We start from the raw sequence: 25,738 nt of genomic DNA, 5'->3' as shown, positions 1-25,738 counted from the left end.
ATTTTTGCTCCTTCACAATCTACAGACCCAGAAAATAACACCTTCTTATTCCTCTACAAAACACTGCCCCAGGTTAAATTAATAGCTACGGCTTATATTTTAAGTTTAATCAAGAGACTTATCTCCAAAAACATACAATCAAGAAAGAACCTATTGTACTCACTAATACAGCCTTTCTCTTGGACAGACATAAAACAACAATTAACTTATCTGATTCTCTGCTGTGAACTTCGCCCAAACTGGTTCCTCCAAGATTAGTTGTGAAATTCACGGTTTGTTAATCTTCCCAAATGCACTCCAATGTCCAGCGACACATGAATTCAAAAGCAGCAAAGGCAGTAACTGTGCAGGTTTTCTCTCTCTCTCTCTCTCTCTCTCTCTCCTGCACTGTCCTCACCATGATCTTCCTTTGTCTGTTCTTCTCCCTTTGACTTTTTTGACTTTTTTTCCCAAAGTTCCAAAACAATGCAACAGCATATAAAACAGTAATTGCTGCTCTTGGAATTTGAGGAAATCACCTCCAACACCTAAAATACCTCAAAAAAGGAGCAGCTCTTACAGCCAGAAATTATTCCCTTCCTCCATCTTGGATTACCCAGAATCCTGAATATCTCTTGCTCACAGACAGAATGCAGGTCCCTGCTGATGAGCTGCTAATGTGGTTTGTCCTTTTAAGACCATAAGACCATAAGACATCGGAGTGGAAGTAAGGCCATTCGGCCCATTGAGTCCACTCTGCCATTCAATCATGGCTGATGGGCATTTCAACTCCACATAGCCCTTAATTCCTTGTGACATCAAGAATTTATCAATCTCTGCCTTGAAGACAATTAGCGTCCCGGCCTCCACTGCACTCTGCGGCAATGAATTCCACAGGCCCACCACTCTCTAGCTGAAGAAATGTCTCCGTATTTCTGTTCTGAATTTACCCCCTCTAATTCTAAGGCTGCGTCCACAGGTCCTAGTCTCCTCGCCTAACGGAAACAGTTTCCTAGCATCCACCCTTTCCAAGCCATGTATTATCTTGTAAGTTTCTATTAGATCTCCCCTTAATCTTCTAAACTCCAATGAATACAATCCCAGGATCCTCAGCCGTTCCTCGTATGTTAGACCTACCATTCCAGGGATCATCCGTGTGAATCTCTGCTGGACACGCTCCAGTGCCAGTATGTCCTTCCTGAGGTGTGGGGACCAAAACTGGACACAGTACTCCAAATAGGACCTAAGCAGAGCTTTATAAAGTCTCAGTAGCACAACGGTGCTTTTATATTCCAACACTCTTGAGATAACTGACAACATTGCATTTACTTTCTAAATCACGGATTCAACCTGCATGTTTACCTTTAGAGAATCCTCGACTGGCACTCCCAGATCCCTTTGTACTTTGGCTTTATGAATTTTCTCACCGTTTAGAAAGTAGTCCATGCTGGTATTCTTTTTTCCAAAGTGCAAGACCTCACATTTGCTCACGGTGAATTCCATCAGCCATTTCCTGGACCACTCTTTCAAACTGTCTAGATCCTTCTGCGGCCTCCTCACCTCCTCAGTACTATCTGCCTGTCCACCTAACTTCGTATCATCGGCAAACTTCGCTAGAATGCCCCCAGTCCCTTCATCCAGATCATTAATATATAAAGTGAACAGCTGCTGCCCCAACATTGAACCTTGCAGGACACCACTTGTCACCAGCTGCCATTCCGAAAAAGAACCTTTTATCCCAACTCTCTGCCTTCTGTCAGACAGCCAATCCTCAATCCATACCAGTAACTCACCTCGAACACCATAGGCCCTCACCTTGCTCAGCAGCCTCCTGTGTGGCACCTTATCAAAGGCCTTTTGGAAGTCGAGATAGACCACATCCACTGGGTTTCCCTGGTCTAACCTACTTGTCACCTCTTCAAAGAATTCCAACAGGTTTGTCAGGCACGACCTCCCCTGACTAAATCCATGTTGACTTGTTCTAATCCAACCCTGCTCTTCCAAGAATTTAGAAACCTCATCCTTAATGATGGATTCTAGAATTTTACCAACAACCGAGGTTAGGCTAATTGGCCTATAATTTTCCATCTTTTGTCTTGATCCTTTCTTGAACAAGGGGGTTACAACAGCGATCTTCCAATCATCCGGGACTTTCCCTGACTCCAGTGACTTTTGAAAGATCTCAACCAACACCTCTGCTATTTCCTCAGCCACCTTCCTGAGAACTCTAGGATGTCGCCCATCGGGGCCAGGAGATTTATCAATTTTAAGACCTTTTAGCTTTTCTAGCACTTTCTCTTTTGTAATGGCAACCATACTCAACTCAGCACCCTGACTCCTTTTAATTGTTGGGATATTCCTCAAGTCTTCTACTGTGAAGACTGACGCAAAGTACTTATTAAGTTCTCCAGCTATTTCCTTATCTCCCATCACTAGGTTTCCAGCATCCATTTGAAGTGGCCCAATGTCTACTTTTGCCTGTTGTTTGTTTCTTATGTATTGAAAGAAACTTTTACTATCATTTCTAATATTAAGAAGCTGCTCGAACACTCAGAGTTGGAAAGTAATCAATAGACTGAGGTAAATGACAAGTTAATAATTTCTGAGCAGGATTTGTCAATTTCCAGCTGTTTGTAAATCTCAAGCTCCAGATTCACCGTCCCCAAATTAACCTGCAATTTATCCTTATGCAAAACTGAAATGTTGCTTATTTTTATCACAGTGGATACTTTGAGTTGTAACGAATGTTTTATGGAGGGAAAGATCAAACTGTTATCACTTGCAGTGAGTGCTGAGGATAAAAAGGATGTTTTTGTGAATCCTACTATTTTCTCCCTTGCTCTCCAAGCAGCTGAATTTCCATTGGATGGGAATGTGATTTCCTGATCATTCCCCACTTTCCAAGACTTCCATGCCCTGTAATATCCTCCAAAGTTACAGCAGATGGGAAGCCCCTGCAAGCACTGTCCCCTCATCTCCAACACCCTCACTCCCTGCCCTGTGACTAGTTGCTCCAAGCTGAGCCAAAGCTGCCTGGAATGGACTGTCACTGTGATTCCTGACAGTGTCTGCACAGCCCTCCCTGTGTTACAGCTGCTGACTACACCTTGGGTTCCCTGGGTACCAGCCATATTCTGATGCCAAGGCAAAACTGTTTCTCATGACAATTTATTCAAGGGTGGCTTTTCTGATTGTGTCTGCATCTGAGTATCTGTGATTTCGAGCAAAGTTCATTCTATTAACTGTGTTTATCACTCTTTGGAATCTGTTCTCTGTGTAACCAAAGCAAGAGATTGATGTACAGTCAGAATGCTCCTTTCTGTGACCTGGCAGAATGCATTTAGATTCCTCGGAATATTCATCTTCCTTGTGTATTTTTCAGGAATGATCCAGGTTCATCCAGCATTCCCGGGACTGGTCAGGCTCAGCAGCTCACTGCTCCAGGTACTGTCTGTACTCTAACTAACCGATCATTGTCCATTTCAGAGACTCAAATGGAGAGAGTGCGAATCCTGGAAAGATATTCAGGGGCAGACTGTTACATTGAGTTAAACAGTTCTCCAGCACAGAATAAAGCCCTTCGGCCCATTGAGTCTGCATCAGTTGAAAACTATCCCTACCCCCCTCCTTAACCCTTCACACTTATTGCACAGATTGATGTCTTTGATAGATGAACCTTTTAACTTTCAGACCATTCAATGTAAATGAGTGAAAAGCTATGGGTTTCCATTAAGGGAGCTGACCAGACTCTGGATTATTGTCCGGGCAATGGAGATGGAAATCTTCTCCTCAGTCACTGACCCTGGATGGATTCTTGGACAATAACCATTTCCGATTCCCTGAATCATCTGGCTGAGTAACTGGCTCGGCCCGGTCCTTGCTGCCTCGAGCTGTTCACGGCCAGTCTGTCTGCTGCTTCGGTATGGGTCAAGGAAAACAGTCAAGTTGGGTGTCACACATCTCAAATGACTCCCAGTAGCTGGGCTGCTCTGGGGAACCTGAGGATCAGGTTCATGCTCTGGGGAGAGAGGTTCAATTTTCACCATGGCAACTTGTAGAATTTACATTTAATTATTAAATCTGGAATTGTAAACTCAACTCTGTGATGGTGGCCCTCTGAATTAACATTAGTTGTTGTCTTAAAAAAAGTTCTGGTTCACCAGTCTCCTTCAGGGAAGCAAACGTACCATCTTTACCCAATCTGCCCGACAGGTGACTTCAGATCCCCATTTCAAACCTCAGTGTGTCTTTTTAGGAGCGATTGAATGCAATGTGCCTGACTCTGACCTGCTGCCCTCTGAAATGGCCAAGCAAGCCACTCACTTCAAGGGTTTTCAGGGATGGGCAACAAACGCTGGCCTTGCCAGTGAGACCCACGTGTCTTGCAAGGATATGAAACCAACCAAATCTGTTCTCACTCTCTTCTCAATCCCTGCATCCTCCAATATTCCCCCCTGCCTCACCTCAACTCTCCACCAGTGTCCAACATTGAACATAGAACATTCCAGTGCAGCACAGGCCCTTTGGCCCTCAATGTTGTGCCGACCTGTGAAACCAATCTGAAGCCCATCAAACACTATTACATTTTCATCCATATGTTTATCCAATGACCATTAAATGCCCTTCAAGTTGGCGAGTCGACTGCTGTTGCAGGCAGTGTTCCACGCTTATACGACTCTCTAAGTAAATAAGCTACCTCTGACATCTGTCCGATATTGATCCCCCCTCAATTTAAAGCTATGCCCCTTCATGCTAGCCATCACCATCTGAGGAATAAGGCTCTCACTGTCCACCCTATTTAACCCTCTGATTGTTTTATATGTTTCAATTAAGTCAGCTCCCACCCTTCTTCTCTCTGATGAAAACAGCCTCACGTCCCTCAGCCTTTCCTTGTAAGACCTTCCCTCCATACCAGGCAACATCCTCGTAAATCTCCTCTGCACCCTTTCCAAAGCTTCCACATCCTTCCTGTAATACGGTGACCAGATCTGCATTCAATACTCCAATTGCAGCCACACCAGAGTTTTGTACAGCTGCAGCATGATCTCATGGTTCCAAAACTCAATGCCTTCACTAATACAAGCTAACACATCGTATGCCTTCTTAGCAACTCTATCAATCTGGATAGCAACTTTCAGAGATCTATGTGCATGGATACCGAGAACTCTCTGCTCATCTACACTACCAAGAATCTTACCATTAGCCCAGTACTCTGTACTCCTGTTACTCCTTCCAAAGTGAATCGCCTCACACTTTTCCACATTTATCTCCATTTGCCACCTCTCAGCCCAGCTCTGCAGTTTATCTATGTCTCTCTTTAACCTACAACATCCTTCAACATGATCCACAACTCCACCAACCTTAGTGTCATCTGCAAATTTACTAACCCATCCATCAACACCCTCACCCTGGTCATCCACAAACATGACCCAAAACAGATCCTTGCATACGCCATTAGTAATTGAACTCCTGGATAAACATCTCCCAGCAACTACCACTCTCTGTCTCCTTTCAGATAGCCAATTTCTGATCCAAACAACTAAATCACCCTCAATCCCATGCCTTCGTATTTTGTGCAGTAGTCTACCATGGGCAACCTTATCAAATGCCTTATTGAAATCCATATACACCAAATCAACAGCTTCCCCCCCCCATCCACCTGTTTGTTCACCTTCTCAAAGAACTCAATAAGTTGTGAGGCACGACCTACCCTTCACAAAACCGTGTTGACTATCCCTAATCAACTTATTCCTTTCCAGATGATTATAAATCTTACCTCTTACCTTTTGCAACACGTTACCCTCATTACTCACTGGTCTATAATTACCAGGGTTGTCTCTACTCCCCTTCTTGAACAAAGGAACAACATTTTCCCTCCTCCAGTCTTCTGGCACCATTCCTGTCGACAATGACAACGTAAAGATCAAAGGGAAAGGCTCATCAATCTCCTCCCTGGCTTTCCAGAGAACCCATGGTAAATCCCATCCGATTTATCTATTTTCACACTTTCCCAAATTGCTAACATCTCCTCCTTGTGACCATCAATCCCATCTCATCTAGTGACCTGTATCTCAGTATTACCCTCGACAACATTACCTTTATCTTGTGTGAATACTGAGGAAAAATATTCATTTACCGCTTCCCCTATCTCCTCTGACTCGATGTACAACTTCCCACTACTATCCTTGATTGGCCCTCGTCTTACTCTTGTCATTCTTTTATTCCTGATATCCCTATGGAAAGCCTGAGGGTTTCCTTGATCCTATCTGACAATGATGTCTTATGTCCCCTCCTGGCTCTTCTTAGCTCTCTCTTTAGGTCTTTCCTGGCTAACTTGTCACTCTCAAGCGCCCTAACTGAGCCTTCACATCTCATCCTAACATAAGCCTTCTTCTTCCTCTTGACAAGAAATTCAACTGCCTGAGTAAACCACGGCTCCCGCACTCAGCAACCTCCTCCCTGTCTGACAGGTACAGATGTATCAAGGACCCACAGTAACTGTTCCTTGTATAAGCTGCACATTTCAATTGTGCCCATCCCGTCCAGTTTCCTTGCCCATCTCATGCATCCTAAATCTTGCCTAATCACATCGTAGTTGCCTTTCCTCCAGCTCATAACTCTTGTCCTGTAATGTATACCCATCCCTTTCCATTGCTAAAATAAACTTAACCAATTTGTGGTCACTATCACGAAAGTGCTCACCTACCTCCAAATTGTACACCTGGTCAGGTTCATTATCCAGTACCAAATCTGACGTGGCCTCGTCCCTTGTTGGCCTGTCTGTGTACTGTGTCAGGAAACCCTCCTGCACACATTGGACAACAACTGACCCATCTAAAGTAGTTGAACTATAGTATTCCTAGTCAATATTTGGAAAGTTAAAGACTCCCATAACAACTACTTTGTCACTCTTGCTCCTGTCCAGAATCATCTTTGCGATCCTTTCCTCTACATCTCTGGAACTACTTGGAGGCCTATAGACAACTCCCGACAGGGTGACATCTCCTTTCCTGTTTCTAACCTCAGCCCCTACTACCTCAGTAGAGAATCCTAAAATGCCCTCTCAGCAATCATAATACTGTCCTTGACTAACAATGCCACCGCACACCCCCTCCCTCCACCTTACCATCTTCCCTGTTCTTACTGAAGCATCTAAATCATGGAACTGCAACAACCATCCCTGTCCCTATTCTACCTATATCTCCAAAATGGCTAAAACATTGAAGTCCCAGGTACCAACCAATGCTGCAAGTCCAATATTTCACCTGCACCAATCACATGTCTAATTCAGAGAATTATGTGGTGTCCACTAAGCTGTTGCTGATATTTAAGGACAAGCCTGTCGATGCATGGCCCCTTATCATTCCTGTTTGTGTTCCAGATCAGGACAGTTTCATCCTCTATGCCGAGATTGACAGCAACAGAACAGGTAAATGGCTGCACCTTAAAGGTTTTGAGCAATTGTCTCATTGATATTCAGATTCTATAATCAAACTAAGAGAACATTTTGTCTTTGTTAAAGGTGGCAAGAGATTCACAAACAGTCTGTCAGAAGGCCGTGAGTCAACGTTTGTTTCTATATTGAGAAAATATATCGTTTGAGATCACTCCCACTCCCCCATATCTTTAAGAGCTGATTTCACTGTGGGTCTGGTTTCCTGAGGAGGAGTTGCAGTGTTGATGTTTGAAGCTGCACTGGGAAACTGGTCAAGTCATAGAATTCGTGCCTGGCCACCGTCAGAGAATCATCCCAAATGAGAATCCCAGTTCAGTTTTAACTGACCTTGAATTCTCCCCTGATGAGGTCTTCATGATGCCAATCTGACCCAGTACCATTCCCTCAGAAGACGATTGTTGAAGGGTGGTCGGGTCTGATAAACGTGATTGAATTTTTAAGGAGTATTGAAGGATGGTTGATTGGGTGTTTGATATTGACCATCAATGCGGATGTTAGCAAGGTGTTTGGTGAAGTTCCACAAGGCAGACTGGTCACAAAATCACAGGTTCATGGGATCCAGGGGAAAGTGTCCAGATTGATCCAAAGCAGGAGACATTGAGTTATTGTGAGTGGGTAGTTTTGTGACTGCGATGCTGTTCCGAGTGCCACTCAGAACTAGTTCCCTCAGTGTTCAGGTTCTATCAAGGTTTGGGCATGTATGTAGGTGTCATGATTGAGAAACAAACAGACAAACTCAGCAGGTCTGGAGAAAAGAAATGGAAGAAAGCTACAACATGAAAGGACTTAGGGGTACATGTGCACAAAACAAAGGTGCAGAAGAGATTTAGCAGGATGTTCCCTGATTTGGTGTGCGTTAACTATCAGGAGAACTTGGTCAAACCTGGATTTATTTTTGCGAGTGTATTGGAGGGTGAGGGGAGACCTGACAGAAATACATCAATTTATGAGAGGCAGGGATATGGGGGACAGTCAGTTTTTTTTCAAAGAGTGGAGATGTCATATACAAGCGGCATAAATTTAAGGTGAATGAGGAAAAATTTGAGGGTGATTTGTGAGGATAGCTTTTAACAAAGAGAATGGTAGACGTCTGGAACAGGCAACCAGGGGAGGTGATAGAAGCAGATATGTTAGCAACATTTAAGAGCCATTTAGACAGGCCCATGAACAACAGGAACAGAGAGGGATGGACCATGTGCTGGGAAATGGGATTAGTTTAGAATGGCATCATAGTTTGCACTGACAGAGTGGACCAAAGGCCATGTTCCTGCACTGTACTGTTCCATGGTCTGTATTCTATGTTTAGAGAGACAGGAACCATCAACACATCTAAAACCCAGGAGAAAGTGTGGACTGCAGATGCTGGAAATCAGAGTCAAAATATGTGGTGCTGGAAAAGCACAGCCACTTCGGCAGCATCTGAGAGGCAGGACAGTTGATATTTCACATATAAACCCTTCATCAGGAATGACTCTTCTGCTCCTTGGATGCTGCCTGACCGGCTGTGCTTTTCCAGCACCACCCATTTTGACTCCGACATTTAAAACTCATTTGGATAAGGATTTGAAGAACATGAGTCTCCAGGGCTATGGACCAGGAGCTGGGCAGTGGGATGTTCTAGAGAGCTCTTTATCAATCAACACATATACAATGGGCTGAATAGCCTCCTCCTCTTGTTCGGGAAATCTTCCAATATAAATCAATAGAAATTGCTGGAGAAACTCAGCAGGTCTGGCAGCATCTGTGGAGAGAAACCAGAGTTAAAATTTCAAATCCAGTGATCCTTGTTCAGAACTGTCTGTAGCTGGGGAAAAGTGGTATCTATGGTAAAGACAGGTGGTGGGGGAGGGGAAAAGGGGTGAGCAGATAGGCTGAGATGGAGCCCAGAGAGAGTGAATGGAAGTCAGATCATCAAAAGGATACCAGGGAGAATGAAATGCTAATAGCAGGGATAATAAGTTGGTGAAAATGGTTTGGCTGTGCTGAAAACAACTCATGTCATGACAGGGTCTGAGGTGTGAGGATGGATAAAGCACATGGAATGGTGTGTCCTGGCTGTAAAAGGCACGGTGGCACAGTGGTTAGCACTGCTGCCTCACAGCACCAGATACCCAGGTTCAATTCCTGCCTCAGGCGACTGACTGTGTGGAGTTTGCACATTCTCCCCGTGTTTGCGTGGGTTTCCTCCGGGTGCTCCGGTTTCCTCCCACAGTCCAAAGATGTGCAGACCAGGTGAATTGGTCATGCTAAATTGTCCGTAGTGTTAGGTAAGGCGTAAATGTAGGGGTATGGGTGGGTTGCGCTTCGGCGGGGCGGTGTGGACTTGTTAGGCCGAAGGGCCTGTTTCCACACTGTAAGGAATCTAATCTAATCTAATCAATACTGAGGCCAGGAAGCTGCAGGGTGCCCATGTGGAGAATGAGATGCTGTTCTTCCAACTTCCACTGAGCACCACTGGAGTGCTGTGGAAATGGTGGTTAATGATGCTCTGGATGTGGATGCTGGTGCGATGATAGATGAGGGCAAGGCAAGGGAAGAGAAGTGATGAGGGCAGAAATGCAGGAGATGGGTGGGACATGGCTGAGGACCTTGTCAACCGTGGTGATGGAGAATCCCTGGTTGAGGATAAAGCATGACATTTCGGAGGTCCCCTGTGCAGAATGTGGCCCCATCAGACAGATGTGGTGTGCTTGGAGAAACTGGGAGAATGGAACAGAGTCTTTACAGGAAGCAGGGTGTGAGGATGGGGAGTCAAGGTAACTGTGGGAGTCAGTGAGTTTGGAATGAATATTGGTGGCCAGCCTATCCCCAGAAATAGAAACAGAGATGTCAAGGAAGGGAAGGGAGGAGTCAGAGATCAGGTGAAGGTGGGAACAGGGTGGATATTGAACTGAAATTGATCAATTTTTCCAATTCTGGACGAGAGAGGGAAGCAGCACTGATGATGTCATTGACATACAGGAGATTGATCAATTTTTCCAATTCTGGACGAGAGAGGGAAGCAGCACTGATGATGTCATTGACATACAGGAGAAAGTGTTGTGGAGTGGCCTGAGGAGGCCTGGAATGAGGAATGTTCCACTTGCCCCACAATGAGAGAGGCATAACTGGGGCCCAGGTGGGTACTGGTGGCCACACCAGTGAAGAGGAGGTGGCTGGAGCTCACTAACCAGTAATTCTGACACTGACTTAAAGTGGCAAAGGAATCACAGATGTAGTTGGGAAGGGATGGACAAGGGGAGGAAAAATTCAGCCAAGGTCAGCAGAGATAAGTTCCCTCAGGCAGGAAGAAGCAGGAACACTGGGTCTGCCCGGGAATCCAGCTATAGATTTTGGGAAGAAGGTGGAAGTGGGCAAGTCAGGATTGTGGGAATGTGAGCTTGGAGGCTGTGGGGGTGGTGGGGAGAGCCTGGATCAGATGAACTTTGTGACTGTTGTGGACACAGCAGCCTGAGAGCAGTCAGTTTGGGGGACATAGGGGTGAATGGAGGAGGGCAGAGAAATTAAAATGACCCATGTAATGTTAGCAGTTCTTGATGGACAGGTAAAATCTCTGGTGTGAGATTATTGATGATCATTTCAATCCGTTCAACCACAACATTGATTACTCTTCTTGAGTCATTAAGGCTGTAGTTTGCCGTCTTATCAGGAGTAGCTCCCTTGTTCCTTGTTACACTCAGTGTTAACTCTCTCCTGTCTCCCAGGAACAGATCCTTGATGTTGCGTTGACTCCTTCTTCTCAGGGATGGCTAATTAACATGTTGCTTTTAATTCTTTGATAACAGTTTCTCCTTGTCCCTTTCATCTCAGTAACACTATATTTAAGAAAAAAGTCATTGTTCTAAACTCCAGGGGAACAAACCCAGCCTGTCCTCCCTCTCCTCATGAGACAACCTGCTTCTCAATCTCAGAAACCTCCTTTGAGCCAGCACCAATATCCTTCATTATGTACAGCATTTGAGATGTGATCTCAGAACTGCCTTGTATATATCTAAAATAACATGTTTACATTTAGATCCAATTTCTCTTTTATTCAAGGATAGCATTTTATTAACCTTCCTGATTCCATGGTGTAAGAGTATACCTACCTTTGTGACCCGTTTCCCAACGCATGTTAGAATACTGCAGTGGTTCTCCATTCACATGTTTCTCTACTTTGTCCCTGTGATTAGTGTTTCTGCCCTGCCCAATGTCTGTACTCTGTGATCAATACAAGCTAATCCAACTCTCCTGTTAAGTGCTTTAACCAGATTATGACATCATGATCACATTGGGGTTTGGGGCAGCTTGCAGTAAGAAATTAGTTGACTGCAAATATAAAAATAGAGCTTCATCTGCTGTAAGGGGTTATTCAGTGCCCTGAGATCATGAAAAGTTAGGCATAAATGCATTTATTTTCATTCTTGTAATGAGAAATGCAACAACCAATTTGTGAAGAGTAATGTCCCACAAACAGCACTGTGTTCAATCAGTTAGCCTGTGTATTTTCATGATGCAGACTGAGGGATGAGTGATGGTGAGGACACAATGATCTGGGTTGAGGGATGAGTGACAAGGACACAGTAGAGAGCTCCTCTGTTCTTCATTGAAGTAATGCATGTGGAATTGTTCACACCCACCTGAGAGAGCAGGCCAGTGCAACCGTTAACATCTCAGCCACAAGATAACACTTTAGACATTGCAGCACTCCACTCGAACTGCTCCGAAGTCTCAGCATTGATCTTACGTTGTAGCCACTGGAATGGAGAATTGAACCCACAGCCTTCTAACTCCGAGGGGTATGTGGTTTCCACTGAGCTGTTGCTGATACCTGACAACACACCAACCAATAAATATCCCCTTATCATTCCTGTTTGTGTTACAGATCAGGACAGTTCCAGCTTCTGTGCCAAGATTGATAGCAACAGAACAGGGAAATGGCTGCACCTTGATGGTTTTGAGCTTTTGTCTAGATCTGAGATGAGATGAGTGACTGTTGTGGACAGAACAGCCTGAGAGTATTCAGTTCAGTGGGAGATAGGAATGAATGGAGGAGGGCAGAGAAATACAAAGACCAGTGTCAGTTCTCAATGAACAGGTCAAGTGTGGCTTAAAGGCCAGAGGGAGGGGTCCAGGTGGAGGAAGAGAGTTGGAGGTGGGTGAAGGGGCCCGTGGGATGGACAGAGGACTCCTGTCCAAAGAAATGGGCACAGAGGCAAAGGCAACAGAAGAAGAGATCAACATCATGTCGTGTCTGAACTTCGGTGACGACGGAGTGCAAAGTGATTAAAACAGAGACCTTTGCTGAGTACAGAACGTTCAGCATCGGAGAAGGGATAGTGAATGTCCAACAAGAGGTGGAGGGAGGAGAATGGGGAGAGACAAGTGGGACAGTGGGTGGAGGAAGGTTCCAGAGGGGTGGGGGTAAATGGTATCGGGTGAATCAGCCGGAGAATTAAGTCGAACTGGGGCTCAGGACAGCTTCGAGACAATGTGAAGGGGTGCTGATGGAGAGAGAGGTCAAGAGTGTGTATATGATGGCACATAGCACTGAGTGTGGGTTTCAGGATGTGGTGAGAGCAGCTATCTGAGGAGTGATGGACATCATGGAGACAGCTGTGATCCTGGGTGGATTCAAAACACAAAGGATGAAACTCATTCACTGTTTGTATCAACTAATGACCCCATCCCGTCCCATCAATCCCTCTCATCCATATAGCCTCGGTGCTAACACATGCTGTCTGACTACCCGCCTTTGGCCTTATCGAGAGTAGTGGGGACAAGGTAGGAGAGTGGAGCTGAGCAAGAACCAGATCAGTTATGGTCTTAATGAATTGTGGAGAAAACTCAATGGGCCATAGGGCTTACCCCTGCTGTGAAGTACGATGTACATATCTTCTTTAAATTGAAGCAGATGGGGTTCAAAGTTACTGGCTGTGTGGTTTGGAAATTGGCTTTGGGCCAGGAAGCAGAGCGCTGTGGTCTGTGGTTTTATTTCAGACGGGAGGGAAGTGTGCAGCGCTGGTGATATAATTCTCTTCTTGATCTTTGTGAATGATCTGCACTCAGGGATACAGGACAAACTCCAACGTTTGCAGATGATACAAAATTGAAAAACACAGTGAAGAGTAAGGAAAGTGCTCACAGGCTCTGGGGCATATAGGCTGGTGAAATGGCCAGCCAAATGAAAGTTAACACTCGGAAGAGTGAAGTGACACATCATGATAGGAAGAACAAAGAGAGGTGCGATAAATGGTGCAATTTTACAACGGTTACAGGAACAGAAAGATAGCAGAAATGCACATTGAGAAGTCTTTGAAGCTTGGAGGTTTAGTTGAAATGGATTAAAAATGCAAAAGAAATGTTTGTTTTTATTGAATGGCACATGAAGTAGAAAAGCAAGGATGGACATTTCCAAAACATCAGCTTGAGCCCAGCTGCAGACACATGACCAATTCTGTGCACTATCCTTGAAGAAAGATGTTTTTGTACAAAGCAGATGATTTGAATGGTTCCAGAGAAGAGAGACTTCAGTTGTTTGGAGGAACTGGTGTTGTCTTTACAACAGAGAAGATTCAGGGGAGATTTGATTGGGCTGTGCCAATTCAAGACCAGTCTTTCGAAAGTAAGTCTGAGAAACTGTTTCCAAAGGCAGGACAGTCAGTTAGTAAATGGATCCAGGTAAAGGTGTTGATGAAAGAACCAGAGGTCACATGACAGATTAAATCCAGACCCAGGAAAGGACATGGGGTGTGTGACTAATTTCAATAGCTTTTTCAAAGGGCCAGCTCAGACACAGGGGGCTGAGTGGTCTCCTCCTCTTATATATGATACGATACAACAGGAAGCTAATATTTCCTATTTTGCTGCCACTCTGGAGTGACATTCCACAACAGACATGTGTGATATGAGAGAGTTAACTGTGATCATACCTGTCAGAGACTGGAACAGTTAATTAATGAGTTCTGAGTCTCAGAACCATATTTATCTAACAAGGTATTTGTGAATTGAAATATTATAAAACATCCTGCACGATGGCCAAATGTTCACAAGCTGCAGTAGTTGGTTAATGAATTGAAGAAGTCCCAAACACACACAAACAATGAAATATTTCAAAAATACAGAGGCAAAAGCTTTTGAAGTTTGTGTCTTTGGAAGAACAGGGAATGTGTCCAAACACTGTTCAGGTTCCTGACCGTGAGGATGCAGTCACTGCATTCCTGTTCGTTACTGCAGTTACATGGGATCACCACCACCTGCAAATTCCCTTCCAAGCCACTCACTCTCTTTATTCAATCCATGCCTCCGATAATTTGGTAAACTTCTATCAGGTCACCCCTCAGCCTCTGACTTCCAAGTGAAAACAAATCAAGTTTGTGCAATCTCTCCTTATAGCTAATATCCTCAAAACAGGCAAACACCTGGTAACCTTTTTCTGTCTTCTCTTCAAAGCCTCCACATTCTTCAGGCTGTGTGGCAATCAGAACTGTACGCAATATTCCAAATATGGTTGAACTAACTTCCTATTCAGCTGCAACATGACATGTCAATTTTGAAACTCTGGGTCCCGATCAATGAAAGTGAGCAAGCCATATTCCTGTCAGGGTGAAAGGGAAGGCTGGTAACTATAGGGAATGCTGGATGACTAAAGAAATTGAGGGTTTGGTTAAGAAAAAGAAGGAAGCATATGTCAGGTACCGACAGGAGAGATCGAGTGAATCTCAGAAGACGATAAAGAAAGTAGGAGAATACTTAAGAGGGAAGTCAGGAGGGCAAAACGGGGACATGCGATAGCTTTGGCAAATAGAATTAAGGAGAATCCAAAGGGCTTTTACAAATATATTAAGGACAAAAGGGTAACTAGAGAAAGATTCGGGCCCCTCAAAGATCAGCAAGGCGGCCTTTGTGAGGAGCCACAGAAAATGGGGGAGATACTAAATGAATATTTTGCATCAGTATTTACTGTGGAAAAGGATATGGAAGATATCGACTGTATGGAAATAAATGGTGACATCTTGCAAAATCTCCAGATTACAGAGGAGGAAGTGCTAGATGTCTTGAAACGGTTAAAGGTGGATAAATCCCCAGGACCTGATCAGGTGTACCCGAGAACTCTGTGGGAAGCTAGAAGTGATTGCTGGGCCTCTTGCTGAGATATTTGTATCATCAATAGTCACAGGTGAGGTGCCGGAAGACTGGAGGTTGGCAAACGTGGTGCCACTGTTTAAGAAAGGTGGTAAAGACAAGCCAGGGAACTATAGACTAGTGAGCCTGACCTCGGTGGTGGGCAAGTTATTGGAGGGAATCCTGAGGGACAGGATGTACATGTATTTGGAAAGGCAAGGACTGATTAGGGATAGTCGACATGGCTTTGTGCATGGGAAATCACGTCTCACAAACTTGATTGAATTTTTTAATGAAGTAACAAAGAAGATTGATGAGGGCAGAGCAGTAGATGTGATCTATATGGACTTCAGTAAGGCGTTCGACAAGGTTCCCCATGGGAGACTGATTAGCAAGGTTAGATCTCATGGAATACAGGGAGAACTAGCCATTTGGATACAGAACTGGCTCAAAGGTAGAAGACAGAAGGTGCTGGAGGAGCGTTGTTTTTCAGACTGGAGGCCTGTGACCAGTGGAGTGCCACAAGGATCGGTGCTGGGACCTCTACTTTTTATCATTTACATAAATGATTTGAATGCGAGCATAAGTGGTACAGTTAGGAAGTTTGCAAATGACACCAAAATTGGAGGTGTAGTGAAGAGGGTTACTTCAGATTACAACAGGATCTGGACCAGATGGGTCAATGGGCTGAGATGTGGGAGATGGACTTTAATTCAGATAAATGCGAGGTGCTGCATTTTGGGATGGCAAATCTTAGCAGGACTTATACACTTAATGGTAAGGTCCTAGGGAGTGTTACTGAACAAAGAGACATTGGAGTACAGGTTCATAGCTCCTTGAAAGTGGAGTCGCAGGTAGATAGGATAGTGAAGAAGGCATTTGGTATGCTTTCCTTTATTTGTCAGAGTATTGAGTACAGAAGTTGGGAGGTCATGTTGCGGCTGTACAGGACGTTGGTTAGGCCATTGTTGGAATATTGCATGCAATTCTGGTCTCCTTCCTATCGGAAAGATTTTGTGAAACTTGAAAGGGTTCAGAAAAGATTTACAAGGATGTTGGAGGATCTGAGCTACAGGGAGAGGCTGAACAGGCTGGGGCTGTTTTCCCTGGAGCGTCAGAGGCTGAGGGGTGACCTTTTAGAGGTTTACAAAATTATGAGGGGCATGGATAGGATAAATAGGCAAAGTCTTTTCCCTGGGGTCGGAAAGTCCAGAACTAGAGGACATAGGTTTCGGGTGAGGGGAAAGATATAAAAGAGACCTAAGGGGAAACGTTTTCACGCAGAGTGTGGTACGTGTATGGAATGAGCTGCCAGAAGAAGTGGTGGAGGCTAGTACAATTGCAACATTTAAGAGGCATTTGGATGGGTGTGTGAATAGGAAGGGTTTGGAGGGATATTGGCCGGGTGCTGGCAGGTGGGACAAGATTGGGTTGGGATATCTGGTTGGCATGGACGGGTTGGACTGAAGTGTCTGTTTCCATGCTGTACATCTCTATGACTCTATGACTCTATACACCTTCTGGACTACCCTATCCACTTGTATTGGCACTTTCAGGGAACAGTGGACCTACACAACTAGATCCTACTGTTTGTTAATGCTTCGAAGGGTTCTACCATTTACTGTATACTTCCCTCTGGCATTAGACCTTATGCATTGCCTCATATCTCTCCAAATTAAATTTCATCAGCCATTTCTGTGCCCTCGTCTCCAGCCTTTATATGTCCTGCTGTATCCTTTGTCAGTCTTCCTCACTATCCACAATTCCCCCAACCTTTGCGTCTTCTGCAAACTTACTAATCAGACCACTGACATTATTCTCCCAAATATTTATAAATGCTGTGAACAGCAGGGGTCACAACACTGATCCCTGTGGAACAGCAATGGTCACAGATTTCCAATCAGAAAAATACCCTTTTACCATTACTCTCTGTCTTTTATGACTAAGCCAATGATATCTCCATCTTACCAACTCTCCACGGATCCATGCGGCTTCAATTTTAGTATCAGCATACCATGAGGTACTTTGTCAAATACCTTACGAAAGTCCATGTGGACAACATCTATCGCCCTCCCCTTGTCAATCATGAAACTTGCTCAAAAGACTGAATAACTTTGTGAGACATGACCTTCCTGCCAGAAGCCATGCTGCCTCTTATTAATAACAAGATATTTTTCCAAATGGGATGAAGTCCTGTCAGTAAGAATCTTCTCCAATATTTTCCCTACCACGGATGTAAGGCTCACCAGCCAGTAATTTCTTGTCATTTGCTGCATTATCCCTGTTGCCATTAAACAAAGGAACAATGGTGGCTCTTCTCCAGCGCGCTGGGACCTGTCCCGTCATGAAACAGAATCCAAAGATTCTGTCCAAGCTCCAAACAATGTGCTTCCTCACTTCGAGGACTGAGGAGAGGCCAACCTCTGTTTCTTTATATTAAAAAATCTGTTTCTGTACCCTCCATTTACCAAAATAAAAGGAAAATCATCCTGTACAATATTTCTAAATGCAGACTTGCTGTAGTGCAATCTTTGAGACTGGCTGCTGCTTTCCATCACTTCCTAATGACATTGGCTTCCTCTTTGAGCATGTGGCACCTTGCAGCCCTGTATAAATTTGCTGACTGACAGCCCCTCTCATTCTTCAACAATTACTGTAGCTTACATCAATGTCCTTTTGTGGGACTGGAGTCACATGTAGACCAGACCAGGTATGCAATGGGATGCATTGAAGAAGGAAATAAGGAGAGTACAGGGCTAAAGGGTGGGACCAACAAATCCAGTGAACCTTGAATACTGAGGAATACACAGCATTGGATGAAGGGAAAAGGGAGGCTTATGACAGAAACTGAGAATTCAAAACAGTAGCAATTTCTGGAGGATTATAAAATGTGCAAGTGGGAACTTAAAGTGGAGATTTGGAGTGCTAAAAGAAAATATGAAAGTATACTGACAGGTAATATAAAGAAACATCCAAAATGTTTTAAAGGAATATTAATGGTAAAAAGACAACAAAGACCATGGTTGTAATTTAAGCTTGAGCCCAGGGGATGTAAATGAGTTCTTTATGTTGGTGTTCAGCAGTGAGAGGGATGATTTTGGTGTAGAAATCAGGGAGATAGTCTGTGACAAAGTTGAAGAAATGAACATAGACAGAGAGGAGCTGCTGAGTGATATGGGCAGCTTAAAAGTAGATAAATCTCCAGGGCAGCATGAAATGTATCTCAGGTTGTTGAATGAGGCAAGGGAGAAAATAGCAGGGGCTTTGGAAATAATTTTCCATTCCTCTCCGGCTGCAGGAGAGGTGCTGGAGGACAGGAGGACAGCCAGTCTGGTACCATTGTTCAAGAAGGGAGCAAGTTTTAAACCAGGAAACTTCAGACTAGTCAGTCTAAACTCTGTGTCAAAACGTGTGGCAGGTTAGGTTGATGAATGGCTAGTGCCCAAAACATCGATCTTCTGCTCCTCAGATGCTGCCTGACCTGCTGTGCTTTTCCAGTGCCACACTGTTCAACTCTGACTCTCCAGCATGTGCAGTCCTCACTTTCTCTCAGTCTATACTCAGTGGTGTGGAAATTGTTAGAAGTAATTCTGAGGGACAGAATGGATCTGCATTTGAAGAGACAGGAATTAATCACAAACATGGATTTGTTCAGGAAGTTATATTGTAACAACTTCCATGAATTTTTTTGAAGAGTTGACCAGATGTGTAGATGAGGGGAATGAATTTGATACCATCTTTTTAATGCAAAGGGAGATAGATTTTAAAAGAGATCTTATTGAATGATGGAGCAAGTTCATAGATTCTCCGGCATCTCGGATGCTGCCTGACCGGCTGTACTTTTCCTGCTCCACACTCTTCGACTCTGATCTCCAGCATCCGCAGTCCACACATTCTACTCAAGGAGTCAGATAGCCCTGCTCCTATTTCTATGTTCTGTGTCTTCTTGGACTTCAGCAAGGCTTTTGATCAAGTTCCACATGGAAGAATGACAGCAAAGGTGAGAACCCATGGGATCCAAGGAAATTTGGTAAATTGGATGAACAATTTGCTGACTGGCAGGAAACAGAGGGTGAGGGTCGAGGGGCATTTTTGTGACTGGAAGTGTGTGTCCTGGGGGATCCCACAGGGGTCACTTTTGGGGCCCTTGCTATTTGTGATTTGTCGTAAATGATTTAGACTTGAATGAAGAAGGGTTGATCAATATGGTCCCAAATGATAAACAAGTAGTAGGGCTAGTAAATATATTAGATTTTTTAATATTAGATTCCCTGCAGAGTGGAAACAGACCCTTCGGCCCAAATAGTCCACACGGATCCTCCGAAGAGCAACCCACCCAGACTATTTCCCCCTGACTATGCACCTAACTCAATGGGGAATTTAGGATCCACCTAACCTGCGCATCTTTGGACTGTGGGAGGAAACCGGAGCACCCAAAGGAAACCCACACAGACACGGGGAGAACGTGCAAACCCCACACAGACAGATGCCCGAGGCTGAGAATCAACCTAATGTCCCTGGTGCTGTGAGGCAACAGTGCTAACCACTGAGCACTGTGCCACCCTGCACGGTGGATAGCTTTAGACAGCAAGAGGATCCATACACACTGGTCAGATGCACTGACCAGTAGCAAACAGTATTCAACCTGGATAAGCGTAAGGTGATACCCCTGGGGAGGACAAAAAAGGCAAGGGAACGCATAACGTACAGTAAGACTATGAGAAACACCAAGGATCAGAGCGACCTTGGTGTGCATGTACACCAGCCCCCTTAATGTATCAGGACAGGTGGATAATGTGGATAAAAAGCCCTATGGGATACTTACCTTTATTAGCTGAAACCTAGAGCTGAAGTAAGAGCAGTGAGGTTATACTGGAACTGTATGAAAAATTGGTTAGGTCACAGCTAAAGAATTGTGTGAAGTTCAGGAGTCCACATTATGGGATAGACCTGGAGAGAGTACAGAGCAGATTTGCCAGGATGTTGCCTGGGCTGGAGAGTTTCAATTATGAAGAGAGTTTGGATAGATTATTTTCTCAAGGGAAGAGGAGATTGAGAGGAGACATGATTGAGATGCATAAAATTATGAGGGACATAGATACGGCCGAAATGAAAATCTTTTCCCCATGATGGAGTAATCAGTGACCATGGGACATTAATTTAAGGTAAGGGGCAGGGCTTTTGTTTTTATTCATTGCCCGTTCCTTGCTGGTGTCTTGAGAAGATGGTAATGAGCTGCGTTCTTAAACCGTTGCTGTCCACGTGCTGGCGGTAGACCCATAATGCCTTTAGGGAGTGAATTCCATGATTTTGATGTAAGAAGAGTGAAGGAATGATGATATATTTTCAAGTCAGGATGGTGAGTGCCTTGGAAGGGAATTTGCAGGTGGTGGTGTTCCCATTTATCTACTGCCACTGAACGTTTAGCTGGAGGTGTTAGTGGGTTGGGAAGGTGCTGTCTGAGGATTTTTGGTGAACGTTAGAGGTTTATCAGGGATGTGAGAGAACCTTTTTTCATTCAGAGGATGGTAGGAATCTGGAACTCATTGCTTGTGAGGGTGACACAGACAGAAACTCTCATAAGTGCTTCGATGTGCACTTGTGATGTCGATGTATAAGGAACTGGCACAAGTGCTGGGTAATAGAATTGGAACAGGTTTTGACTAACATGGACTCAATGGGCCAAAGGATCTTTTACTGTGCTCTAGATCTCTATGACTCTATGATTAAGACCATTGTGGTACAATGGTAATATTCCTCCTGCAAAGCCAGGAGTCCGAGGTGAAGTCCCACCTGATCCAGAGGTGTGTAATAATATCTCTAATCGTGTTGATTGGAAAATATCTCCAGGAAAATATTACTTGAAATACATGATAATAGGCTTCAAAATGCCACATCTTATTATGGTAAGGGTGATGGTACATGGGGTTATGGAAGCGGTGGCATAAAAGGTATGCCTTAGCAAGGGGCACACTTCTAATTTAACTCCCAATAAGTTCCCTCATGTAAACTGTGATCCACAATATCTCTGAGACACTGTGAACCGTGATTCCTTAAAATCATGGTCCAACTGGATGTACATTGTGGAGGAGCAGCATGTGTTTCCCTCTGCAATGGAGGGGATTGGCTCAGAGTGCTGGGTGCAGGGTTTGTGACCTGAATAATGGGACTGTGAGAAAATTGGAAACCCTGGGATAGGGTTGGGAATCATGGAATCAGGAACCCTCATGGGAAGGCATCTGAGACTTCCCGACTTGGAGAATGTGGAAAGATCGTTTATGCTTTTCTTTTCATGAGAACTTCAAACAAATCACCCCCAAACCTCCAATGCAAACATAATTTGTGTTAGAACATGCTTTAATTTAACTCTGAGACCTGATGTCATCATTCCACACCACACTATTTCTCAGGTCAGAATATCCTTCCCAAGGTGTGGTGCCCAGAACTGCTCGTGAATTGAAAAAGACATAAAATGAAAGATTATCCTCCTCAGGTTCAAATTTTTCCACAGCATTGGGTCTGTCATCCTCATATACTCACAATATTTCCAAATCTGGTTCCTCCATATCCCTTCCTATAAATTTAAACTCACCATAGTCCCAGAGGGCATATGGCTGTTCTCTCATTAGCAAGAGATGACTGGTGGTGGTTTCACCAGACTGTAATAGTAACATGAGGAGAAAGAGAGGTCTGCAGATGCTGGAGATCAGAGATGGAAATGTGTTGCTGGAAAAGCGCAGCAGGTCAGGCAGCATCTAGGGAACAGGAGAATCGACGTTTCGGGCATTAGCCCTTCTTCAGGAATGAGGAATGTTGGTCCAGCAGGCTAAGATAAAAGATAGGGAGGAGGGACTTGGGGGAGGGGCGTCGGAAATGTGATAGGTGGAAAGAGGTCAAGGTGAGGGTGATAGGTCAGACTGGGGTGGGGGCGGAGAGGTCGGGAAGAAGATTGCAGGTTAGGAAGGCGGTGCTGAATTTGATGGATTTGACTGAGACAGGCTGGGGGGAGGAGAAATGAGGAAACTGGTGAAATCTGAGTTCATCCCTTGTGGTTGGAGGGTTCCTAGCCGGAAGATGAGGCGTTCTTCCTCCAACCGTCGTTTCGCTGTGGTCTGACGATGGAGGAGTCCAAAGACCTGCATATCCTTGGTGGAGTGGGAGGGGGAATTGAAATGTTGAGCTACAGGGTGGTTGGGTTGGTTGGTCTGGGTGTCCCAGAGGTGTTCCCTGAAACGCTCCGCAAGTAGACGGCCCGTCTCCCCAATATAGAGGAGGCCACATCGGGTGCAAAGGATGCAATAGATGATATGTGTGGAGGTACAGGTGAATCTGTGGCGGATATGGAAGTTTCCTTTGGGGCCTTGGAGGGAGGTGAGGGGGGAGGTGTGGGTGCAAGTCTTGCACCTCCTGCGGTTGCAGGGGAAGGTGCCGGGAGTGGAGGTTGGGTTGGTGGGGGGTGTGGATCTGACGAGGGAGTCACGGAGGGAGTGGTCTTTACGGAATGCTGATAGGGGAGGGGAGGGAAATATATCCTTGGTGGTGGGGTCCGTTTGGAGGTGGCGGAAATGGCGGCGGATGATGCGCTGTACATGGAGGTTAGTGGGGTGGTAGGTGAGGACCAGTGGGGTTCTGTCCTGGTGGCGGTTGGAGGGGCGGGGTTCAAGGGCGGAGGATCGGGAAGTGGAAGAGATGCGGTGGAGGGCATCGTTGACCACGTCGGGGGGGAAATTGCGGTCCTTGAAGAAGGAGGCCATCTGGGATGTGCGTTTTTGGAACTGGTCCTCCTGGGAGCAGATGCGGCGGAGTCGAAGGAATTGGGAGAATGGGATGGCGTTTTTACAGGGGGCAGGATGGGAGGAGGTGTAGTCCAGGTAGCTGTGGGAGTCGGTTGGTTTGTAGTAGATGTCCGTGTTGATTCGGTCGCGTGAGATAGAAATAGAAAGGTCGAGGAAGGGGAGGGAGGAATCTGAGACTGTCCAGGTGAATTTGAGGTCGGGGTGGAAGGTGTTGGTGAAGTGGATGAACTGTTCAACCTCCTCGTGGGAGCACGAGGCGGCGCCGATACAGTCATCGATGTAGCGGAGGAAAAGGTGGGGTGTGGGGCCAGTGTAGTTGCGGAAGATGGATTGTTCCACATATCCTACGAAGAGGCAGGCATAGCTGGGGCCCATGCGGGTGCCCATGGCTACTCCTTTCGTTTGGAGGAAGTGGGAGGATTGGAAAGAGAATAGTAACATCACTGGTGCCTAACTTTCAATCTCCAAGTCTGTGAGAATTCCTGCCCAAACCTCTCCAACTCTCTTGCCCCCTTTTAAGTCACTCTTTCAGAAATGGAGCACCACCTGTCCAAATAACTCGGAATATGGTTTGATGTCTGATTCTCATGCAGTTCATCCAACGTTTTCCAATTGTAACGTTGTGATGTGAATCCAGGATTCTGCATGATACTTTGATTCTCGAGTCAGAAAGCTAATGCAGTAAGCCCATTTCAGAGTGGATACTGTTTGTATTACAGCTCAGCCTGACTCCTGTACCTATGCCAGCATCGTTTTTGACAGCAACAGAAAAGGTAACCAGCTACGTACCTTTTTCCACATAGTGATGTTTCTAAACATTTAAAATACATCATCCTCACTAACAGGCTGTTCTCTTTTCGTTCAAGGTGGCAAGATTCTCCTGGTTGCAGATTCAGAAGAGAGTGAGTCAGTTTTGTCCTTTCAAAATCCTAATCCTTACCTTAATCCTTTCTCATTTCCCAATCCCTAAAGCCCATTCTCCCATATGTGGGGCAATGCTAGTTGCACCTGGGTGATCCATTTCATTGTTATTTGAGACCCCAACTCTGTTTGGCAGCATTATGGAGATTTAATCACATGATGTTTGGGTAAATGTGCCCCTTTCCTCTAATTGCCCTCAAACTGAAATTATAATTGTCATCAGCTCTAATTTCTGTATCTTTCTAGCTGATGTAACCTACGCAGCTGTGGTGAAAACACATTAGGAGCGAATAAGAACTGAACCTGTGTAACCGAGGTTGCACTGTTTCTCAGATCAAATTCAAGCATCATCACGGAATTCACCAGCTCATAACCATGACATTATTATTCTTCAAAAGTAATTTTTGGTTTGAGTCTTTGTATCTTTGTGTTTTTAAATGGGGATTGAAATTGATCAGAATTGTTTGAAAGCCAAGGATTGTTTAAGGGTGACTGCATGTTTTTGAAAGCAAGTAACCTGACACTCATTGTAAGTGTTGTTTCCACAGCTGCTGGGTCAGACAGTAGCATAAGGTGCCGTCGAGCTGGAGACATGCTCATGTACAAATGGAGATTCAGCTGGAAGCAACTATCTGATTGGTTTATGGACTAATGACCAATAAGCATTACATTTTCTGATTCAATATATCGAAGTGCCTACAAGAGAAGGTGCAAAACTTGACCAAATGTTGGGAAATAAGACAGAGCAAGTGACTGAGGTGTCAGTGGGGGATAACTTTGCAGCCAGTGACCATAATTCTATGAGTTTTAAAATAGTGATGGAAAAGGATAGACCAGATCTAAAAGTTGAAGTTCTAAATTGGAGGAAGGCTAATGTTGACAGTATTACGGAAGAACTTTCAAAAGCTGATTGGGGGCAGATGTTCGCAGGTGGCTAGAAAATGGGAAGCCTTCAGAAATGAGATAACGAAAGTCCATAGATAGTATATTCCGGTTTGGTGAAAGGAAAGGCTGGTAGGTATATGGAATGCTGGATGACTAAAGAAATTGAGGGTTTGGTTCAGAAAAAGAAGGAAGCATATGTCAGGAATAGACAGGATATATTGAGTGAATCCTTAGAAGAGTAGAAAGGAAGTAGGAGTATACTTCAGAGGGAAATCAGGAGGGCAAAAAGGGGACATGAGATAGCTTTGGCAAATAGAGTTAAGGAGAATCCAAAGGGTTTTTACAAATACATTAAGGACAAAAGAGTAACTAGAGTGAGAATAGGACCCCTCAAAGATCAGCAATGCAGCCTTTCTATGGAGCAGCAGGTGAAGGGGGAAATACGAAATACTAATTTTGTATCAGAATTTACTGTGGAAAAGGACATGAAGATATAGACTGTAGGGAAATAGATGTGACATCTTGCAAAATGTCCATATTACAGAGGAGGAAGTGCTGGATGTCTTGAAACACATAAAAGTGGATAAATCCCAAGCAG

The 25,738-nt window shown here is 44.7% G+C and overlaps 1 long non-coding RNA gene across 1 annotated transcript; it reads left to right on the top strand.

Moving 5' to 3' along the window:
- The first annotated feature begins 7,352 nt into the window (after positions 1–7,352).
- LOC122545126 (uncharacterized) lies at positions 7,353–25,013 on the top strand. Its single transcript, XR_015751513.1, has 5 exons — positions 7,353–7,408; positions 7,502–7,537; positions 24,054–24,107; positions 24,201–24,236; positions 24,502–25,013. It is a non-coding gene; the product is annotated as an uncharacterized LOC122545126 (long non-coding RNA).
- Positions 25,014–25,738: the final 725 nt, after the last annotated feature.

This window comes from Chiloscyllium plagiosum, unplaced genomic scaffold, assembly GCF_037043375.1.
Source record: "Chiloscyllium plagiosum isolate Xiang-an unplaced genomic scaffold, Cpla_swu_hap1 HiC_scaffold_2, whole genome shotgun sequence".
Taxonomy (NCBI): domain Eukaryota; kingdom Metazoa; phylum Chordata; class Chondrichthyes; order Orectolobiformes; family Hemiscylliidae; genus Chiloscyllium; species Chiloscyllium plagiosum.
The sequence above is the reverse complement of the archived record's forward strand: the minus strand, read 5'-3'. Positions and strand labels throughout refer to the sequence as shown.